At 38.1% G+C, this 13292-nt stretch overlaps 1 long non-coding RNA gene across 1 annotated transcript; it reads left to right on the top strand.

Annotated features, from left to right (window-relative positions):
- The first annotated feature begins 275 nt into the window (after nt 1-275).
- On the top strand, nt 276-3061 carry LOC109148507. Its single transcript, XR_002048813.1, has 3 exons — nt 276-820; nt 1170-1237; nt 2813-3061. It is a non-coding gene; the product is annotated as an uncharacterized LOC109148507 (long non-coding RNA).
- Nucleotides 3062-13292: the final 10231 nt, after the last annotated feature.

The raw sequence follows: 13292 nt of genomic DNA, 5'->3' as shown, positions 1-13292 counted from the left end.
TACCCAAATGCCATAAGCCCAAAAGAGCTTTTAACTACCTAAAGTCTACCTATTTATTGTAAGCCCAAAGTATATGTATATAAGTATTTATAAGCAAGTTGGTCTTGAACCCATAAGTTTATTCCATGCCCAAAATGAGATGTATTTTCTACCTAGCCTAGCTCATTTGTCTTATATGACCCAACTCAAGTTAGAATGCCTACCCTAAATAGTAATAGCTATTTTTGTGATATGGATATATATAAAAATATGACCTTTTCAGCCAAACGAACCCTACCCTTCGATTTATTCCGTCCGCCTCCTTCTCTCTCGGCTAAGGAACCATGAGGGCACGATTGGCTTTCTTCTCCCTTCTTGTGACGCCATCGGCATCAACTCCATCTCTTCCCTTCTTCCCTTCGGTGTTCCGGAGTGGGCAGAGCTGTGCGGTGGAGGTTGACTTCATCCCTTCTCTGGCAATGAACCATCTACGACGAAGCTTTCCAGCAGAACAGCGGTGGCGATGGCGGGTCTTGGCAGCAGCTGCAACGGAGGGCTTCTATCAACTCCGGCGGCGGAACATCGGTCTGGTCCGGCGTAGCAGTTCCTATGGCGGTGGCTTGTCCTCCAGTGAAGCAGAGCATGTAGCGGGCGGTGACGCGGGTGGAGGTGCTCCCCATGTTCCACCGCGGTATCTCCACCTCGAAGCCACGGTGGTGGATGTTTCTCCGGCGAGGCAGCTCTGACGGTGGTGGGTATCTCTCCGGCGAAGCAGAATGGCGGCAAGGTGGCTGGTGGTTGACGCCGGCAGGGTCCAAGGTGGCAGTGCGAAGAAGATGGGGTGAGCTTCTGTTCGTGTTGCTTGTTGTTATTAGATTAGGTTAATTAGTATTTTTGTTAAGTAAGGTTAATAAGTGAGTCTTTAGCTTAGTGGTATGATGTGGGTGTGGTTTGTTGTTTAGTTAGGGTTTGAACCCTATCTTTGTTTTATTTATTAGATGAGCTTGATTAGTAGTTTACATACTAGTGTTTTAATAGCGTGATTAAGTTAACAATAGGATGCCTAGTCTAGATGGTTGAGCTTGTGGGTAATTTAGAGTTGAATTGGAGTTCAAATCCCCATATAAGCCATAACTAATTAGTTTTAATTAGTACTTGTGTTAATAGTTGAGATCCGGTTTAATTCACAGGTTTTCGTTTGGCTTATGAGTTGAGCTTAGCCTATGATGGCGCTGTTTTTGGATGTTAAGCGAATGAGGTAACCCATGCTCTACAAAATCTATTTTGCTTACCTATGTGATGATTTCTTGGATTCTACATGTGATTTTGCTATGAAATGTGAGTGTTTATGCATTGTCTTGTGAAAATGCATATCTAGAGCTTGTGTTTAGGGCTCTTGTATGCCATTGCTTGGCTATTCCTTTGATTCAAGTCATTTTGTTGTATTTGGTGAGATTTGGCATGTTTTGAACTTGAATTTGAGCTTGGAGTTGAAAATCCCCGAAGGGATTATTTGGTGCAGGTATACGTACCCGCGGGCGGAACGACGGGCAGTGGCCTACCCGCCGCCCACCCGCGGGGTACAAGAGCCTCGTGGGTATGTACCCGCGGGCGGAACCACGGGTAGGGGCCTACCCGTGGGTCCACCCGCGGGGTACAGTATATGGTTGTGTGGGGATTTGTTCCCCGTGATTCTTTTGACTCAGTATTTGGTCTTTTGACTTCCCGATGTTTTTTTGTGGAACTATTTGAGTGTCTTCTTGATGTTTCGTATGTCTAGAACTATATGGTAGGAATCCATGTAGGTTTTGGTGTCTTGAATCGTGCTAAGTGTTCAACATTGTGTTTCGTTGAACCGTGATGGGTCTTGTGTGTTCCTCGGAACTACGTTTGGTTTACCCGTTTGTGGAGCATGCTAGTTCGGTGTTTAAATGCTAGCGTGTGTATGGTTTGTACCTTGCTATTGTTGATAATAACTTGTGTTATTCATCGTTGTTGTTGGACTGTGATCCATTCCTTGATTGAGTATGGTTTCATATCTTCGTTGTGATCCGTTGATTGATTCTTGTTGAGGTGTGATGTGTGTGTGGCTGTACCTGGATTGCATGATTTCAGTTTATGGGGCCTTAATCACCAAGGTACGGCAGTGGTCCTCGTGGTGGCCATGACGTGATTATGGAGTTGTGACCTGTGTGTCGGGTTCACGTATTTCTTGGGAGGCATGTGTTGTCGTGTGTGTGATCGGTACCCTCGTGTACTATGAAATTGGTGGTTTGTTGGCGGTCGTTGGCGGATGGGGACGACGGTCCTTTGAGGGAAAAGGTTGGACTTGGTTGTACAGGGGTCCTGGAGGTAAAGGTTGGAACTAGATATAAGGTTGGGGGTAGCCATAAGGTTGGAACCGGGCATAAGGAAGGCATATCAACTCGTGATGGGTGATGTCACGAGGGCTTGTGTAGCCATTGTTGTGAGTTCTCTTCTTGTGACGTGTGTAGTCACAAAGGCATGTGTTGCCATTGGGTGTGTCCCTATTCTTTTGAGTTATGCATGTCGGGTGTTAATCTATTGTGTGATGATAGATTATACCTTGAGCCGTCCTTGTGAGTCTTTGTTGTTCTTCGTGGTCCTGGGATGTGTTTCCTAATCTTCGTTGTGAGTGTTTGAGTCTTATGTTGACTCCTGCTCTTGGTTTTAAACTTATATATATGTATTCCATTTCGAAAATGATTTTGTATATATATCCTATCTATGTATGATACTTAACAGGTATTGGTGGGTTACTAGCATTATTCGCTGACCGGGCGTCGTCCCATTTCTATTTGTTACTTTACAGGTTGGGTAGCTTTGGAGAGCGCGCTAGTGGCCTGTAGATAGATTATCTCTTCCTTTAATAGTTGTTGAGGCCTGTGAGCCTAAGTAGTTGATTTATTAGACTGTTGTAGTTGTAGTATCTGCCTGTGCACCTATGTTTGATATAGGTGTGGCATAGCATCTCCCGGATTTGTGTAGTTAGCTTCCACTTTTCTTATGTTGATGTTTAGACTGTTAATCCCTTTAAATTAAGTTTTAAAAGTTGTTGAAATTTGGGAGTGTTACAGTTGTTATACCGAATGTTTTTCAAGTGATGAGCATTAGCTTCGGAGCGCACTAATCAGAGCCTTGGACTTAACTTAATTATCCTTAGCTCAGTAGTTGGCCTGCGCGCCTTGGGACTGTATTTGAATATTGAATTAAGGTTTTATTATGCTTAGTTAGCTTAGCTTGTGCACCTAGGTTCTCAAACCTAGGTGTGACATAGCACCCCGATACTTATGGTTAGCTCTATGCTCTGTTTGGGATTCAGTCAATGGATTTGCCTTTATTTTATAAGTTTTAAATATCTCGAAATTTAGGGGTGTTACAACGGCGGTAAGCAATCCTTCTTGCAGCGCCCGCGTAGCCGCCGGTAGGGGCAAACGAATCTCCCTTTGGCCGACGAAAACTGTACCGCCAATGCACCGCCTTAAGTGATCGCGAGCCAATGCACCGCCTTCAATGATCGCGAGATCGGCCGCTGAAAATCCCTCAGCCCCACCGACGATGCTCTAGGCCTGGCAATCGTGGCCGATTCGCTGATCAACCTCTTGAACGCTCTCGCGATCTAGGGCTTCGTCGATGATGTTTCTGGCAGTGATCCGAAGGTCTGGTCAAGGAATTGACAATGATTGACGATCAATCTGAAATTCTATTTATTGGAAATCATATGATCTCCATACACCTCCAATAAATCACTTGCGAGATTCAAAATCAGAATCGTCCAAATCTTAAAAAAAAAAAAAAAAAAAAAAACATTCCAAACAACTCTCAGTTCACCAAGGCGGTAGAGCAAAGTGTCGATAACATGTTAAATAAAGAAAATGCAAGTAAGGAGAAGAAGGAAGACACAGAGGATAGAGAGTGAAGGCATGTGTTCTCATTCATCCTTAGTCATTCTTATGGCAAGATATATATACAAGGTAAGAGTAAATATGTAGTAAATAGAAATAAGTTGTTAGGAATATATTGTAAATTTTGATGAGCCGAATGTATTTTTGAAAAATCAAGTAGTCTCCATTTTTATTCTATTTGAGTCAGTTTAAGTCTACGGAGAGTGGTGCACCTATATCATGCAACCCATGTACAAAACTGGAAGATCATAATTTATTTGAAGAAGTTAAGCGGGATTATAACTTAACACAATTATGATGCGGATAAGTCACCAAGAACCATGCTAGAGGAGTTGGAAGAAACGCGTGTGAGCTATGCCAAAATGATCCTAAATTTGAATCTCAAGTGAAGCATTTTTACCTTGTTTGGGTGACTAACCTCCACCATATGGGAGACTAGCTTGGAGACTAGCTGGGAGGCTAACCAAAAGGGAGACTAGCTAGCTTGGGAGACTAAGTAAATTGGAGACTAACCAAAGTGAATGCACAAGTCTCACAAGAGCCATGCACCAGATGGAGAAACACACCAAGTATGGTGGACCAAGCTTAAAATCGAAATAGAGCATCTCACCATGAACAACTATGATGTTTTTACAGAGGTTCCAGTATATCATTTTACAAGGATCATGAAGGAGAAAATATCTGATATATTTTCATCTGAACATCAAGTTTTTATGGTGGAACCGGGGACGCTCGAAGAAGGCTAATTCGCGGAGAAATTATTTTATACTCAAGCAAGAATCAGCAGATAAATAATTTGATCAACTTGACATGTCAGAGCATTTATGAAAGACAAGAAATATCAAGCTTGCCGCGCCGAACTTATTCAAATTTTGGAGGCTACAAAATTCAAGACACGGCAACGGGCAAATTATTCAAATCATCTGACAAAAGGAAAAATGACATCTACCTAATATTTCAGATCAAGTTGACAATATTATTTGATCAACTACAATTCAAAATGGACGATCGAGATCGAAAGTTGATCAACGGGCAAATAGCTTTCACTGGCTATAAATTGTCCAAGCAGACTTGAAGACAAGTACGACTTGAACACGACTGAAAAATTGAGATATACAAGCAAGAGAAAAGCAAGCAATATTCATATCAGCCAAGAAGCAATATATTGAGCTATACACGATTAAATTCAAGTCTGAGTGAGAGAAAATTTTTATCTCTTTGTAGATTTCTCTACTGAGTGTAGAAAGAGGGCGGAGTAACTAGAGAGAGTGAAAAACCCTAGTTGAGTGTAGCTTTGTGCGTAGCACTCGGTGTAAATGGCAGAGTAACAAGAGGAGCTTGTGAAAACCCTGTGAGGACGTAGCTTTGTGCGTAGTTCTCGTGGTGTAGGAGTACAGCTTGGTGCGAAGTACTCGGGAAGGCGGAGTAACAAGAGGAGCTTGCGAAAAACCTTGGAGGAGTGTAGCTTTGTGCGAAGCACTCGGAGAAGTGTCGGTGGACACCTATTCACTATTGTATCTGGGTGATCGAAGAATAGTGAATTTCCTCCTTGGAGTGAAAGGAGAAGAGTGGACTAGGAGGATTACACCATATCTGAACCACTATAAATCTCTCTCTCTATTTACATACTGCTCATATATTTGGTGCATACTTATTCTAACTACGAACTAACCCGATTACGATTTATCGCATATTTTTATCTGTCTGGGTTTAATAGTTCCCACGTTTGCATGCAAGCCAAACTTTACGTACATCATCTTTGAACCATATCAAGTGTTTCTAACGTGTTGCATGTTTAGAATATCTCTTTGAGCACCACACTATTAAGCATAACACTTTAACCGCTATCTATTCCGCTGCAGACTCTAAGTTGTTTATCTTGTTGATGCTTGTTACTTAGAGTTAAATTTATCAAAGTATTATTTGCATTGTGTGTTTTGAAGAAAGTTTTGAAAAGTTAGAGAAGTCTATTCATCCCCCCTCTAGACTTCTCACCACCTTTTCGGGACCAACATAAGTACATCAGTTATAAATGTTACAACATGGGTGTTACAACATGGATAATAATGTCCACAATAATATTTATAACATATATTTCAAACTTAAATAAATTTTTTTACTTTTGCCATATAAAAAAATTGGGATAAGGGTCAAATATACCGTCGTACTAATGTACTATACTGAAACTGAGTGAAAAATGCAATTAGCACCCTTAATTAAAAAGTGCTTCAATTAACCCCTTCAACTATCACAAAAACTTCAATTAGCATTTTCAGAAGGTAAGAATCAATTATCCAGTAAATCTGTTGATTTGGCTTTCTTATAAATTACACATGGATTTTCTTTCTTTCTTTTGGATGTGGCTTAATTTCCCCGTATCGTAACTCCCGCGGCTTCCAGAACTTCAAATCACACATTCTCCCATAAATCTTTTTATCTTTATAATAATTTTTCAACTAAACCTACTGCCAGCAATCTTTATTTTGAAAAATTACACCAAAGACTAATTCAAAATTCCCTGGAATGGAATTGTAAACCTCATTCAGAATGTGAAGAAAAACCAATAGGAATATATCACCACAAATTTAAAATTCAAATAACAAGAATGGATGTACATGTTTTTGAGAATGTACACTTTTTCATGGAATTAAAGGATCAGAAGCTTTGATTTTGAAGTCCTCCATCCACTTTAATTTCAAGTATCCAAGTCAAAGCTTCGACCAAAGTTATCTATAGAAAAATCATCGTCCACATGTCTTTCCACTCCCGAATTACAACAACAAATTTCTGAAACCAGATTTGATCTTCATCTCCTACTCCACTTTAAACATGGCAAAATAGGGATGAAGGTCTTAAATTGCATAAGCAAGCTGAGGTCGAGTTTGTTGTATCGCAGTAACGACAAGAGAGAGATTGGATAGCTTTGTTTTCAATCTAATTCACTAATATTGAAGGGCATTAATTTGTAGTTAATGTGAGATCAGAGTATAATAAATTATACAACTATATAATGTAGACATTCTTTTCTTGTTTTTCCTAATTTAGACATTTTACTTAATAAAAAGTTTGATAATCGTTACATATATAAGTACATATATAAGTAAATAATATTTTATTATATGCATGAATTCTATTGAATAAAAATTCTGTTACTTTAAATCAATCAATAGTTGAAATTATTTAATACTCCATCGGTCTATTTTATATAAATTTTGTATCCTAATAGTAAACATAATATTATGAAAAATTAAATTAAAAATAACTTCAATCAAGCTTCGTTAACCGAACCAAACACATAAAATGAGACAGAAGGAGTATTAAAATTAGGAAAAATTGTACTTTTCGTCGATAAGTTATAGGATAATTGTAGAATTAGTCCCTAATTGTTGGTCGTACTTACTTCTGTCTCTAAGATATCATTGACGTTGCACTTTTACTCCATTTACTAATGAAACATTAGACATGAAATTTACAACGTTATAATAGCTTAGGGACAAAAAATGAACACATAAAGTTAATAAAAAGGACGAAAAGTGCAACGCCAATGATAGCATAGGGACGCCCGCAAAGTAAGCACGGTCAACCGTAAGGGACCAATTTTACAATTACCTTAGAACTTAGGGACAAAAATTACAATTTTTCCTTAATATTATATAAATTAATTTGAGTACAAATAAGAAAAATACAATTTAAAGTTCAATGAACCGAAAAATTAAATTCATAATGAATTAATTGAGATTTAGAGTTATTTTTTTTTTTTATATAATGTTTAGATTTATTGAAGTAATTAATTTTGAATTTCAATAATTTTGAATTTCAATAATTTACTTGTTGTCAATACATCTTACATCATCAACAAAGTAATGTACACACTACTTAAATTCAAAATGAAAATATATTTAAATATCAAAATTGTTTACAACAAATAAATAGTATATATCGTGTCCACAAATATTTAAGCAATGCACTATTGCCATACACAAAAGTCATAAAAACATAAAAGTACTTAATCTTTATCGCTTGTGTTTCATCATTTAGTGGGGTGGAGTTGTTGTTCAAGATTAAAGAACTTTAATTTGATGGATAGTCAATCACCCTTTTGTTGATGGCTCCTTGATTGTTTTCATCTGATCCTACGAGTTTCCAGCTCCTAGAAGTGTCCTTTGTATACAGTTGACAAGAAGAAAAATAATATGTGCTCAGTCACTATTTTTTCCCTATTATTATAGGATGAAGATATCTTAAGAGGCATAGTAACATATACAAGCATAAAAGTGAAAAAAAAAGAGGAAAAAATTAACACAAAAAATTGAATGAATGATGCAAACACAAACAAGATCATGTAACCATATATACAAGCATGCAACAAAGACTAATAACATAACTGAAACCTCAACAGTTAAAGGACAAAGTGGATAAAGAAAAGACATATAGGGCATTCTCCCAGTTCTTTACTCCTGAATTAAATTTTATCAACTAAGAGTTGTGCAATAGAAGGTTGAATCACAAAAATAATTAACAATAAAAAAGTTGTATACATTTTCCAAAAGCTCCAAAGCTTTACAAAATTGTTTTTGTCCAATGCAAATCAACCCCTGAAAATATAACATATAACATTTTCACATTTTACTGTAAATTTGCATTTCTATCTTAGATGAAGCAGGTGAAAGAGTTTTTTGCACTTTTAGTCACACGACTATAGTGGCACTGGCAGAATTGATCCACGACTTTTGAACCTTGTAATTTTAGTCCACGACTATTGATTTTTTTGCAAAAATGGTCCTTCCGGCCACTTTTCCGGCAAAATTTCACCGGAAAAAAAATTCTCTATTTTTAGCCGGGTTAAAATTGACATTTTACTTATCTCAAAAAATTAAAAGAAAAAAATTGATATTTGACTACATACAATATTACTGGGCTACATACTACTGCCCCAGGCGGCGAAGTACATGTACCACTCCAAAGCTGCTGCCGGATAACCCAACTAGCCCGGGGAACGCCACGGCCGCTCCGCCGCTTACTGACAGCCCTGCCTGCTCCAGGAAGTCCGCCGCCTGGGGAAGTAGTATGTAGCCCAGTAATATTGTATGTAGTCAAATATCAATTTTTTTCTTTTAATCTTTTGAGATAAGTAAAATGTCAATTTTAACCCGACTAAAAATGGAGAAAATTTTTTTTTCCGGTGAAATTTTGACGGAAAAGTGGCCGGAATGACCATTTTTGCAAAAAAATCAATAGTCGTGGACTAAAATTGCAAGTTTCAAAAGTCGTGGATCAATTTTGCCAGTGCCACTATACTCGTAGGGCTAAAAGTGCAAAAAACTCGCAGGTGAAATAATGAATGGAAAATGCATTAGTTAGTTAATTCATCACCACAGGAAGAAAACAAACAAGCACTTCAAGAAAAACAAACAAACACTAAAAGGAAAAATCTAGCTGGTTAGGTAATATTGAGCTTTTACAATTCAGGGAGGAAGATAGTGAACTAACAGTCTAATAAATTCTTAGAGAGTAAAAGAAGATGATAACCATACCAAGTCAAATGAGATGACACTCCAAACTAATTACCAATTAAAGGGATTTAAAGCACTAGTAAACTTATCCATTGACATAAGTGGGCATCATACAACTTTTAATTATGCAGAATCCAATTCCTGAACAATGTTAAAAAGTTCCCTCTCTATATAGTAACAGATATAGAATTCAAAGCTCCTGATGGCCTGAACCTATAATATAAGAGTTGTTAATGACTTTGTAGACATGTAAAGTTGATGGAATGTAAGTCAAATCTGCTAAAGGGAGAAAACCTGGCTAGTGTCAAGAAGAAATCTGGCAGGGTCACCTGTTAAACACATGAAATTTCATATTTTCTAAACATGTAACTATTAAAGACATGAGCAAAGCATAAAGCTCAAACATTGCAGTAATGGCCGAACAACCATCCTCATCAAGGTCAGTAGTAAATAATGATTTTTTATCATCTGACGAACAATTTTCCTTATTTGTTAGGAAATTCAAGAAGTTCATGCGAAAGAACAAAGGATCACCCCAAGGAAATTCTTTTCGAGAGAATAGAAGATCAAGAAGGGAACCGGTCGAAGATAACACAAATGCGTGTTACAATTGTAGAAGGCCTGGACATTTTATGGCCGAATGTCCACATCCCAAGGCGGACAAAAATTTGAATACTTCTCCACAGGTGGAATACAAATCCAAAGAGAAGAAATTCAAAAAGGGCAAACGGAAGGCACTAATAAGCGATCCACTAGAAGCAAGTGAATCCGAAGAATCATCTAGCGACGAGAGTAATTCATCACAAGAAGATACGGCGCTACTGTGTCTAGTGGGCAAAACATCCGAACATGAGGAATGCTATATGGCGCGTGAAACCGACGAAGAGGTATCTTCTAGCTCTTTTAGTTCTTTTAGTTCCGTTGACACCTCTTTCGAGACTCAAGAATCCTTTCAAAGTATTATGGAAGATTGTCAAAAAGTCATGGCCACTCATACTCAAATCAAAGAGCGCAATAATACGTTAATCCTTGAAAAGGAAGAAATGGCACAAAAATTGCAAAATGCTCTAAATGAAATAAGTAATTTGAAAGCCGAAAATATTCGACTTCAAGAAGAGTGCAAAGCTAGAGAGGTTCGAGAACATAACCTTCGGGAAGTAATCGCATCATTTAAACAAAATAATGGATAAAATGGTAAACATGCAAAAACCTGCTGGAGATAAAGCCGGATTAGGCTACGATCCATCATGTTCTCAAACCCCTGTGAAACTGACTAATTCTACTACTACTTTAATTAATAAAGTTCCAGTGGTAAAATTTGTGAAAAGTCAGTATAGCACAATGAGACAAGGAGTTGGTAATCAAATAAATGCCCAGAAAAATGTTGCAAGGCCGAATCCAAAAATCAATATCTCGGATAGGCAACAAAATTTTAAAAGGCCAAAATTTGTATCTCCAAAGAGAGCCAATGAGTCTAGTGCAACAAAACCTCATAGGAATATGGGAAGAATTCCGAGTATTGGGGCTAGGAGATTATATCCCTCAGAACAAGATTGGTCGCTTGATGACAAACCATGGACCAAGTCCAGATTTGCTCTTTTTCATAGAATCAAGCAACTATCTGCTTCCCAACCCGCACCAAAGCATTATTCGCAAGTGCGTTATGATTATAGAGTCTTTAATGGTTACAAATCACCTACTCTTGGATCGGTGGGATCTAGGTGGATTTGGACGCCAAAAATTACTAACACAAAAGGACCCAAACAAGTATGGGTACCTAAAAATAATTAATCTTTTTTGCAGGCAGTTTGGTATTTCGATAGCGGTTGCTCTCGACATATGACCGACAATAAAGCTAGTCTAGTTGAGTTCAAAAGTGTCGAAGGACCAAAAGTAGTTTTCGGTGGAAACGATCGATATGGAATGACAAAAGGAACCGGCGCAATTGTGAAAAATGGTCTACGAATTGATGACGTATCTTTTGTCGAGGGATTAAAATTCGACTTGTTTAGTACAAGTCAATTTTGCGACAAAGGATATCTCATAGAATTTTACAAAGGCAAATATCAAGTCAAAGACGAATCTACGAATGAAGTCGTATTCGCCGGATCAAGAAAGAAAAATATGTATGTTGTAGATTGGAGTACAACAAAGGAATCCGTATGCTTGATGACAAATAATTCGAATCAAGCTTGTTGGGAATGACACAGAAGGCTAAATCATTTGATTTTCAAAACCATCAACAAGCTTGCCAAAAATAAGTTAGTCGAAGGACTACCCAATATTGTGTTCAAGAAAGACCAAATATGTGACGCATGCCAGAAAGGAAAACATATCAAAACATCATTCAAAGCCAAAGCTCAAGAGTCAACATCAAGACCCTTAAGTCTACTGCACATGGATTTATTTGGTCCAGTAGACCCAGTAAGTATAAGTGGTAAGAAATATACTTTGGTTGTTGATGATGATTTTTCCAGGTACACATGGACAATATTCATCAAGAAAAAGGATGAAATCTTATCAAAGTTGCCAGAGCTATTGAAGCTACTACAAGTCGAAAAAGACATGAAGATTGCAACAATACGAACCGATCGAGGAACAGAGTTCGTGAACAGAGTGATTCAATCGTACTGCAATTCACAAGGAATTTTACATCAATTATCTGTCGCACGAACGCCGCAACAAAATGGCGTAGCTGAAAGAAGAAATCGAACACTCAAGGAAGCCACACGAGTCATGATATCAGCCTCCGGACTACCAAAAAGATTTTGGGCAGAAGCGATTAACACGGCGTGCTATACTCAAAATCGCAGTCTAATCCACAAGTCTTATAACAAAACACCATATGAATTATGGAAATGGAGAAAACCCAATCTCACCTATTTTCATACATTTGGTTGTAAATGTTTTGTACTTGTTAATGGAAAGTCTCAATTAAAGACTTTTGATGAGCGAGCGGACGAAGGAACATTCTTGGGATATTCATCCACCAGAAAGGCATATAGAATATTCAACAAAGCAACCATGGTGGTAGAAGAATCGATTCACGTTGTGTTCGATGAAAATCACGACAATAATGGCAAAAATGGTGAAAGTAATCGTGATTTAATTAAATCTAATGATATGTTGGAAGATAATGTGTTGTAGGAAGTAGAAGAATCAAGTGATATGGGTACTCACCAAATTGAGGCAATATCCAATATGATTCCCGAAATGTCACGCACACCTACAACCTAAATTGCACCCGGAATTCAAGTGGAAGAAATCCCAGTAGATAAACCCGAAGATGCACCCGTCAACAATTCACAACAAGTGGAATCACAACAAGTATTCCAACAAGAAGGAAACTCTGAGAATCCAACAAGTTTCCAACCAAATCGAAAATGGCTAAGAAGTCACACACATGACATAGTCATTGGAAATCCAAGTGACGGAGTGAAGACGCGATCATCTACTAGGAACCTACAACAAGATGCAATGTTCTCATGCTTTCTATCACAACTGGAGCCAAAAGAAATTGATGAAGCTTTAGCCGATCCAAGTTGGATAGATGCCATGCAAGAGGAATTAGATCAATTCAAGCGCAACGACGTATGGAAACTTGTTCCAAGACCAACGCACCAAAATGTAATTGACACTAAATGGGTCTTTAGGAACAAAGCAAACGAAGACGGCGTCATTGTTAGGAATAAAGCAAGATTAGTTGCGAAGGGGTATTCACAAGAAGAAGACATTGATTTTGATGAGACATTCGCCCCCGTCGCACGACTCGAAGCAATCCGGATATTCCTAGCATACGCAGCGCACAAGAATTTCATCGTATATCAAATGGACGTAAAGAGCGCATTTCTTAATGGCTTACTTGAAGAAGAAG

This window comes from Ipomoea nil, unplaced genomic scaffold, assembly GCF_001879475.1.
Source record: "Ipomoea nil cultivar Tokyo-kokei standard unplaced genomic scaffold, Asagao_1.1 scaffold2117, whole genome shotgun sequence".
Taxonomy (NCBI): domain Eukaryota; kingdom Viridiplantae; phylum Streptophyta; class Magnoliopsida; order Solanales; family Convolvulaceae; genus Ipomoea; species Ipomoea nil.
This window is presented reverse-complemented; position numbering and strand designations above follow the sequence as displayed.